Consider the following 10,838-nt stretch of genomic DNA (forward strand, 5'->3'; position numbering starts at 1 on the left):
ATCCCTATGACCCAGTATGGCATGTTCTTATGTTTTTATGACACATCATTCTGCTATAAATATAGCAGATGAATCTAGAGGTCAGTTAGCCACATTTTCAAATGGTTTATTTATTTAGTGTGCTGATTTTACAATAATAATCTCAATAGAGTATAATCAACATATAACCATTACTGTATATAAAAGACAAAATAAAATATATACTGTAAAACATACAATACATTGTACTAAAAGGAAACATATGGAAATTAATACCTACTAAAACAAATTTAATCCCAGTAAAATAAGTAATACATTTACTCAGAAGATGTATGTCAACATCTAAAGTTTCATAAAGAAAAAAAAATTGATTTTTGCCAAATAAATAATATAATTAATTTGCATTAAAATAATGCTCCATTAAAATAGGACCACCAGTACAAAAAGAAGAAAAGCACTAAGAACTAAAACGTATAAGAGGTAGATTTTAAATACTTTGTGCATGCAAAAACAGCTGGGAAGGACACGCACATGAGAAGGGGCAGACCCAATACTGACACATGTAACCACTAATGAGAGAGAAAGGGAAAGACAGAGAGAGAGAGAGTGAGAGAGAGATTGAGACTCTTTATAAGGCTCAGCCTGACACTCAACATATGGACCATTGTAAGGGGTCACTTTGATTTGGCATGAGTTTTTAGGAGGTGGGTTGGGGTTTCGGGTTGGTGTACAAAAACATTCAGGGTTATTCATTGTAAATTTGACACCATTAAAGAATTTTAGACCTTATTAGTGATGAAAATTCTAACAAGAGGAGTTGATTTGTGCACTGCAATCTCTGCTAGCTGCACTGAACATATCAGCTTCTTTCCATCACTTATATATACACACATATATACACTCACAGATTACCACGCACATAGGCAAACACACACAGGCACACAATAGTCCTCCAAACACATAGGCACACACAGGCTCCTACATCCTCACTTTCATACACACAGGTTCACACACACATAGACTCCTACACATGCACTATCCCACACAGGCTCCAACACAAGCACACACAGGCTTCCAAACACACACAGGCACAAACAAGCACACATACAGGCATTGGCACCCACAAACACACAGGCGCAGGCACTCACACAGGCTCCCACACAGGTTCCAACACACACACACACAGACAGGCAAATATACAAGACTCTCATACACACATGGACACATACACACACACATAGACATCCAAGCAAACACACACACACACACACAAACACACACACAAAGAGGCAGATACATAAATATAAGCACAGGCTTATTCCCCTATACACAGAGGCAGAGGCACACACATGCACATAGACACAGACATATGCCCTCCCCCCCATACACACATAGAAAAAGAGAAAGACACACACAGGTACACATGTACAGGTTCACTCACAGTCTTTTATAGAGCAGAATATGCTAGCAACGCGTCGCCGGGCACTTTTTTCTAGCAGGAGTAATATGATCTCAAAAATGACAACCAGATAAAACATGCACAGTAGTGTTTTGAAGGAGCTGCAAAATGTGTATCAAGTAAGCAAGTATGCCAGAGTAAACAGAGGCACAGAAGTCAATATTTGTCAAGAACAGTGCTTATAATACTGCCCTGAAATCACTAAGGTTAAGTAAAGGTTTTAACCTTCATACTTGCTTTAAGTTAAAGAGGGTAACTTTTGCAATATATTTGATTTTGGCTTTCATTGATAAGTCCTCACTAGGCAAGCTAGATCCCTTTAAAAATTGATCCCATGGTAATTTTCAGCTGATGTAAAGTCTGCAGGTACTTTTTATCCATAGACTCTCACAAAATTTCAAAGCACTTTACACACATTATTTTGTTTTGAAAATTGTCTTGGAAAGACTATATGCATACAATTACACCTGCTATTTTGTACATGTAACTTAAAATAAAAAAGTATGGGCATAGATCCAAACCTCATTCAGACTTCACTCCCTGGAATGTTTCTTTCACTTGCACATAAAAGTACACTCATATAGTATATATATATTAAGATGGCACCGGCCGTCCATTGCTCCTACCATGTGACAGGGGCCGGCCAATGGCACCAATAGCCCCTGTCACATGGTAAGGGCAATTGGCGCCATTTTCTTTCCTGACAGCCGACAGCCCAAGAGCGGGAGATCGCTCTCAGGACCCCCACTGGACTACCAGGTACTTTAGGAAAGTTTTCGAGGGGTCAGGAGGCTGGGGGATTCTAAATAATTAGATTTAAAGGGTCGGGGTGTTTTGTTCTTTTTTTTTTTGGCTCGGGACAGCCAAAAAAAAAAAAGTGGTCAGAACCGCGGAAAACGAAGATTTCCATTGGTTCTACGAACACAATACCGGAAATGATTCTGGAACCGATTCACATCTCTTGCATGCATGGAACGTCCTCCCAGTGGAGGTTGTGGAGACAAAAACAATATCTGAATTCAAGAAAGCATGATAAATACAAGGGATATCTAAGGGAGTGATGGTAATTTTAAAGCTAAATTAATTGAACGGATGAGCAGACCAGTTGGGCCATACAGTCTTTTTTCTGCTGTCATGTTTCTCTGTTTCTATAAATGCTTTTCAATATTAACCTCAGAATGTTTTAAACAAATTGTTTAAAAGTTCAGAATTTGACATTATTCATTATAAGTTTTACAAAATTAAGTTTACTCAACTTTTGGAGATATCCTGCAAAAATATGTGTTCTTGTTTGAAGTTTAGAAACATCAAATAAAACTGAAGAGCTACAAAGCAAAGATCAAAAGTAGAAAGCCAAAAGCATTTGACGTGTATTTTAAAAAATGAGTATGCTTAGAAATCATTATGAGGAATTTTTACAGTGTTCATTTTAATTATTTGTTTTTCTTCTTATACTCTGTCACATCCTTCATCTCTTAGTGCTTCAGAAAGAATATTAATATCTACAAACAAAAGAAAAGGCAATGCAAAATGCAGTAAACAACATGATGCTCTGTGCTTGTAGGATAATCAAAACATTTGACAATGACTTATTTAAATGGATGATTAAAAAAAAAAAAAAAAAAAAGTAGAGCCTTTTTAGAATTAGACAATGATGGCTTTAGAATTGGGGGAGAGCTCTGGAAGGAGAACTAAAGCCCTATCCACAGAGTTAGCCAAACAAGTCATGTAAAGTCTGAGAGGCAAGAGAAAAGTTTGACAAACAAAACTTAGTACCTCACCATACACCCAAGAACCAGAATGAGTAGGGGCTGAGCAAAAAGGAAATGCTTCCTGCAAACATAAAGTTCATTTTCTTCTTGCTACCAAGTATCTTGGTACTGAATCTTGCAAGCAAAGTTCTTGCTCTAGGATCTTGCCAAAGATCTCTTTGCTAAACACACTGGGGTAGATTTTTAAAGTTATGCGCGGGCATAGATTTGTTTGCGCAACCCGGCATGAACAAAATCTATGCCGGATTTTATAACATGCACGCGCAGCCGCATGTTATAAAATCCGGGGTCGCGTGTGCAAGGGGGTGCGCAATTGTGCAACCTGCGCGCGCCGAGCCTAGCAGCCTGCCTTGGAGGAAGCGGCCTCGGAGGGAAATTTTTTTAATGCCCCCCCACCTTCCCCTCTCTTCCCCTACCTAACCCATCCCTCAGCCCTAACAAAATCCCCCCTACCTTTATTAAGAAAGTTACGCCTGCTATCGGTGCGCCATTCCCAGGCCCGGGGGCTGGTTCAGAAGCCTCGGCAATGCCCCCGGAATGCCCCCAGGCTGGCACCACGCCCACGACCCTGCCCCCGGAATGCCCCCGAATGCCGCGCTGCCCCCGACAAGCCCCTGGCAGGCCCCCCAGGCAAAGCCCCGGGACTTATGCGCATCCCGTGGCTTTTTGCGCGCCGGCGGCCTATGCAACATAGGCGTGCCGGCATGCAAGTCCCCTGGGCGCGTAAATCCAGGAGGATTTACGTGCTTAGGGGGTTACACATGGCGGGCCTACTTTCAAAAGGCCCGGCGACGCGCGTAAAGCCCCAGGACGCGTGTAAGTCCAGGGGCTTTTCTGAATGGGCAGGCAGGGGGTGGGGCGGACAGTCTGGGGGTGGGGCGGGAGGCGTGGCCGAGGACTCAGGCACAGCAGCTGTACTGGGGGATCTCACTCTGGCAGTCGGCTGGCGCACACAAGTTACACCTGCCTCTGGCAGGCATAGCTTGTGAGATAAAAGTAAGGGGTTTTTTTTCTTTCGTGCTGGGGGGTGAGACAGGTATGGGAAGGGAGGGGAAGGGGGGGGGGAAGGAAAGTTCCCGCCGAGACCGCTCTGATTTCAGAGCGGCCTTGGAGGGAACGGGAAAATACAGCTGGTCTCCCCGAGGGCTCGGCGTGTGCAAGGTGCACTAATGTGTACCCCCTTTGCGCGCGCTGACCCCCAATTTTATAACATGTGCATGGCTGTGCGCGCATGTTATAAAATTGGGCGTACATTTGTGCGCGCCGAGTAGTTTGCACAAATGTACACTGTGCACGTACCTTTTAAAATTTGCCCCTTTGTGTGCCCTGTTTCTTTCCTAGGTCCTGTATCTTTGAAATCTATGAACTTTGCTTAGGTGAAATACTGTCCCTGTGAACCATTACTGATGCCTCCTAAATACTAGGTCCCTGGTATACTTTAGCCTATTGGATATCTCCAATCCTTGCTGTCATTCTGCAGTAAAAATAGAACCTTCATATACGTGGAGGCCAAGACTGGTACCCTATGTCCAGACTATAGATTAATAAGTGATCCCCTAAACTTGGCAATTTTCTAGGAATTGCAGTATACCCCTAGTGTTCCTATACTTCCCCTACAACATCATCTTGAAAAAGTCTTCGATCTACACAATCGTGTATACAGTATCACTGCCTGAGCAATCTGGAAGTAGTCAAGAGCATGTCAAATGATTTGTCATTCAATGTTTGCTCTGATTTAACATGTAACCCAAACAATTTCATAGGGTTGGCATCAATATGGGACTGCTATTGAACTTACCTACACTACACTGGATCTCATCCTTACTGCAGCAGAACAGCCTTCTTCTAGGCAAATAGGAAGCCTTCCTATGGTCCATATCCAAAAGTTTTTAAGATCCTTATTATTCTATATGACTGAAATGGCCATGCAGTGTTTGAAATAGGAATCAGGATCAATCATGGCTTATGTCACCCATTTCTAACAGCTCAATGGCACCAGCTTTGGAAGGGGCTAGGAGATGACATTAATGATGAATTGGTCAAAGAAGAAATCCTCCCCCTCCCACACACACACACATTCCCTGAGAAAATAAATGTCTTTATAACCCTTTGTATAAAAATTGACACCTATCTGAGTGTGTGGCATTGAGAAAGAAAATAATAGAAAGGAAAATGGAGTCCTGTACCTCAACAGAAATGATAACGCTGGTTTACGAATTGATAGAGATTGTTGCTCCTTTCCTCAAACCAAAAAGACTGACAGCTGAATTTATATCTATACTGTGGGGACACTAGGCATTATACTCTAATGTACCCCCAGAAGTGGCTGATAGGAAATGCTTCAGTCAGGTCATTGAAAACATAGAAACATAGAAATGACTGCAGAAGAAGTCCAAACGGCCCATCCAGTCTGCCCAGCAAGCTTTCACACTTTTTTTTCTCTCACATACTTATCTGTTTCTCTTGGCTCTTAGTAACCTTTTTTATTCTATTTCCCTTCCACCCCCGGAATTAATGTAGAGAGCAGTGTTGGAACTGCATCTAAGTGAAATAGCTTAATTAGTTAGAGATATTAACCACCGCAATAAGCAAGCTACACCCATGTTTATCTGTTTATCCAGACTATGTTATTCAGTCCTTGTTGGTTGTTGCCTGAATATAGATCCAACTTTCTTGATTCCCCCCTGCCGTTGAAGCAGAGAGCCATCCTGGCTATGCATTGAAAGTGAAGTATCAGACTTGCTCCCTTGCTGTTGAAGCGGAGAGCTATGCTGGATATGTGTGAAGTGTCAAACTTTCTCCCCTGCCATTGAAGCAGAGAGCTATGCTGGCTTTGCATTGAAAGTGAAGTATCAGTCTTGCTCCCCTGCCGTTGAAGCAGAGGGCTATGCTGGATATGCGTGAAGTGTCTCCCCTGCCATTGAAGCAGAGCACTATGCTGGATATGCATTGAAAGTGAAGTATCAGGCTTATTTGGTTTGGGGTAGTAACCCCGTAACAAGCAAGCTACTCCCCACTTTTTTGTGAATGCAAATCCTTTTTTCCACATTTCCTCATTGCTGCTGAAGCTTAGAGTAATCTTGGAGTTGCATTAGCCGTGTGTATGTTTATTGAATAAGGGTATTATCACCAGGTAGTAGCTGTCATTTCTGTGAGCCACCCACACTTCATTCACATCCTCTAGACTTTATGGATCCACAGTGTCTATCCCACACCCCTTTGAAGTCCTTTACAGTTTTGGTCTTCACCACTTCCTCCGGAAGGTCATTCCAGGCATCCACCACCCTCTCCGTGAAGAAATACTTCCTGACATTGGTTCTGAGTCTTCCTTTCTGGAGTTTTAAATCGTGACCCCTGGTTCTGCTGATTTTTTTCCAACGGAAAAGGTTTGTCATTATCTTTGGATCATTAAAAACCTTTCAAGTATCTGAAAGTCTGTAGCATATCACCTCTGCTCCTCCTTTCCTCCAGGGTGTACATATTTAGATTCTTCAGTCTCTCCTCATAAGTCATTCGATGAAGACCATCCACCTTTTTGGTCGCCCTTCTCTGGACTGCCTCTATCCTGTCTCTGTCTCTTTGGAGATACGATCTCCAGAACTGAGCACTGTACTCCAGGTGAGGCCTCACCAAGGACCTGTACAAAGGGATCATCAGTTCCCTTTTCTTACTTGATATTCCTCTCTATGCAGCCCAGCATTCTTCTGGCTTTAGCTATCACCTTGTCACATTGTTCCGCCGACTTCAGATCGTTAGACACTATCACCCCAAGGTCTCTCTCCTGATCCGTGCATATCAGCCCTTCAACCTCCATTGAATACAGTTGTTCCAGATTTCTACACCCCATATGCATGATTCTGCCCTTCTTGCATTGAATCTCAGCTGCCATATCTTCAACCACTCTTCCAGCTTCCTTAAATCCCGTCTCATTCTCTCCACTCCTTCCGGCATGTCCACTCTGTTGCAGATCTTAGTGACATCCACAAATGGACAAACCTACCTTCTATCCCGTCCGCTATGTTGCTCACATAGATATTGAACAGGACCGGTCCCAACACCGATCCTTGCGGCACTCCGCTTAACACTGCTCTCTCTTCAGAGTAAGTTCCATTTATCATCACACATTGTCTTCTGTCCGTCAACTAGTTTGCAATCCAGGCCACCACCTCGGCACTCACTCTTAAGCTTCTCATTTTATTCACCAGCCTCCTGTGCGGGACCGTATCAAAAGCCTTGCTGAAATCCAAGTAGATGACATTGAGCGCTCTTCTTTGATCCAACTCCCTAGTCACCCAGCCAAAAAAGTCAATCAGGTTTGTCTGACAGGATCTTCCCCTGGTGAATCTATGCTACCTCTGGTCCAGCAATTCTTCCGACTGTAGATAGTTCACTATTTTCTCTTTCAGCAGCATCTCTATCACTTTTCCCACCACCGAGGTGAGGCTAACCGGCCTATAGTTACCAGCCTCCTCGCTGTTCCCACTTGTGAAGCGGGACCACCACAGCTCTTCTCCAATCACTCGGCACTACTCCTATTTCTAGGGATCTATTGAACAGATCACACAGCGGTCCCGCCAGCACGTCTCTGAGCTCCCTCAGTATCCTGGGATGAACCTCATTGGGCCCCATGGATTTGTCCACTTTCGGTTTTCCCAGCTCTTCCCACACATTCTCCACTGTAAACAGAGTTACATCTACTCCAATCCCCTCCAGTTTCTTGATAACTAGCGACTGTCTTTCTCCTGGGCCTTCTTTAGTGAACACCGAACTGAAGTATTTGTTTAATATTTCTGCCATTTCTTCATCTCTCTCTACACATTGATCCTTTTCACCTTTCAATTTCACTATACCACTTTGAACTTTTCTCCTTTCTCTGATGTATCTGAAAAATGTTTTGTCACCTCTCTTTATCTCTTTGGCAATCCTTTCTTCCACTTGACTTTTTGCCATCTTGATTACTTTCTTCGTCTCTCTCAGTTGTACCATATATTCTTCTTTGTGCTCCTCCCTTTGGGATCCTTTATATTTCTTTAATGCTGTTCTTTTAGCTTTTATTTTGTCAGCTACCTCCTTTGAGACCCAGATAGGTTTCATTTTCCTTTTGCTTTTCTTTACTTTTCTGACATATAGATTAGTTGCCTTGATGATAGCTCCTTTTAGATTGGTCCACTGATGATCATCATCTTTCTCATTCTCCCAGCCTTTTAGTTCTTCCTCTAGGTACTTCCCCATTTCAACAAAGTCTGTGTTTTTGAACTGCAAAACTCGGGTCTTTGTGCTTCTTCTACATATTATGTGTATGATATGAAACCATACCATTTGATGATCACTGGTGCTGAGGTGGGTGCCCACCTGGACATCAGAGACATTATCTCCATTTGTGAGCACTAAATCAAGTATAGCTCCCTCTCTTGTGGGTTCCATTACCATTTGTTTGAACAAAGCCCCTTTCAGGGCATCCACTATTTCTCTACTATTGTTAGATTCTGCAGAAGGGATTCTCCCGGCTACATCCGGCAGATTAAAGTCCCCAACGATCACCACTTCTCCTCTCTTTCCCATCTTTTGGATGTCTTCAACCAGATCTCTGTCATGCTCTTCGTTTTTATTTGGAGGCCTGTAAACCACTCCAATATAAATGGATACCCCATCATCTTTTTTTAGGTCGGCCCATAGTGCTTCTTCATTGCCCCATCTTTCTTGCAGCTCAGATGCTTGGATATTGTTTCTGACATAAAGAGCCACACTTTCCTCTTTCGTATCCACTCTGTCCTTCCTTAACAAGTTAAAACATAAGGCCTTCCTTAACAAGTTAAAACATAAGGCCAAAGTGAAACAAAGGTTAAATCATCCCATTCTGTCTACCATTGTGTCTTAGGTTTCCAAGGTTACCTCAAACCTGAAGTTTAAGGTGAACTTCAAGTGCCTTGCCTCACATAAAAATGATCTAGTTCAGTGGGTCATAATTGACTCTTGCACTGTACCAAACTTATTAACTTAATGGATATCTTATGGGGAACAATTTTGAGCTTCCCTATCAAGCCAAGCAGAACCATAATATCATAGAGACAATCAATAGGGCTTCCTCATTAATGTCTGGACAATTTTACAAGTAAGATTACCCCTGCAAATGAGCATCATGGACCACAGAGAACTAATTACTTTCAGACTCATCTGAGTCCTATAGGTGACATAATCATGGGAATTACCTGACTGATAAAGCATAATTACAAAATTGGATGGGCCATTTACAATGCAGAATTCTACTCAGATTTTTGTGCTATTCAAAACTTCCTAGGTCACTTCAAAGAAGGTTCCAGGCCAGGAAACAAATGAGCATTAAATTCTTGGTCAGAATTCTAGGATTTGTACTATTTATAAAACATTTCTAGGCCACCTTCCTGATTCATAAATTGGCTTACAAACTAGCAAATATAATATTCAAAACATACAACATAATCCCTCTCCCAATGCACAACCAATAACATATCCGATAAGTTCCTTCTTCCACTTATTATAATACAACCCCATTTACCAGCACAGCATATCAGCTACTGAGATTAAGAATGAAACAATAAAACCTCAGAATTTTGTCGTTTTCCTGAACATTAACAAATTCATCTCATGCCTAATCTCAATCAGAAAACTGTTCCACAATATAAGAGATGTTAAGGAGAATATCCTTTGTATCTAATAGGAACATTTTATTTGATACCCTGCTGAAATACAAAGCAAACCATCCTGACTAGATCTAAGCTTCATTCCAGATTGGTTCCATTATAATTTACCTTTGGGGGGCTTTTACCCTCAAGAGTTCGAAATATCAGATGAGAGTTTTAAACCTAATTCTTGCTTCAATTGGTAACCAATGAAAACTATAAAGTGCAGCAGAAGCACATTCTGTCCTAGACCAGCCAAAACTATTCAAGCTGCCACATTTTTAATTATCTGGAGCCTATATACAACCATAGCATGAATCCCAAGTATAGTATAATGAAATAATTAAGCTGTGAAATGAGAAGTGAGTACATCAGAGATTTAAATTAATTTATCTCAATTGCTTCACCAGTCAAGGTTTCAAATACTCAACATGAGCTCCAGGAGCAATTTATGACTCTCAATGTAGAGCTGAGAACAATCGAAGTCCTCATGTTTTTGCATCAGATATTGGGTGAATTGACAGGTCCTCAAGCATAAGGGTTATTTATAATTCATAAAATTCATTTCTTTATGATCTCTGTCTTCCAAATATTTATAATCAATGTATTATCCAATTAGCCAAGATAAAATAACAGACATAATTATTCAATAGTTTGATTGTTAAAACTGGATCAGACCCTAAAGGAACAATAAGTTGGATATCACCTTTGTAAATATGATTGGAAATACCAAATGACTGAATAATTCTGCCTAGTGTCTGCATCAGGATTACATGGATTTCTTTGAAAAGAAAGGTAGAAGCTAACCTTTGGGTGTTGATACAAAGACAGGCCATCATTAACAAGTTCAGGCAAGTGAAAAAGTATGGCACTTTTAACAGATAGAGGGCAATTTTCAAAGCCCTTTTCATGCATAAAACTGTGTTTCAACATGCAGAAATGGAATAATTGAAAATAGCCTATCCTACC

Source organism: Rhinatrema bivittatum, chromosome 1 (genome assembly GCF_901001135.1).
Source record: "Rhinatrema bivittatum chromosome 1, aRhiBiv1.1, whole genome shotgun sequence".
NCBI classification, from domain to species: Eukaryota; Metazoa; Chordata; class Amphibia; order Gymnophiona; family Rhinatrematidae; genus Rhinatrema; species Rhinatrema bivittatum.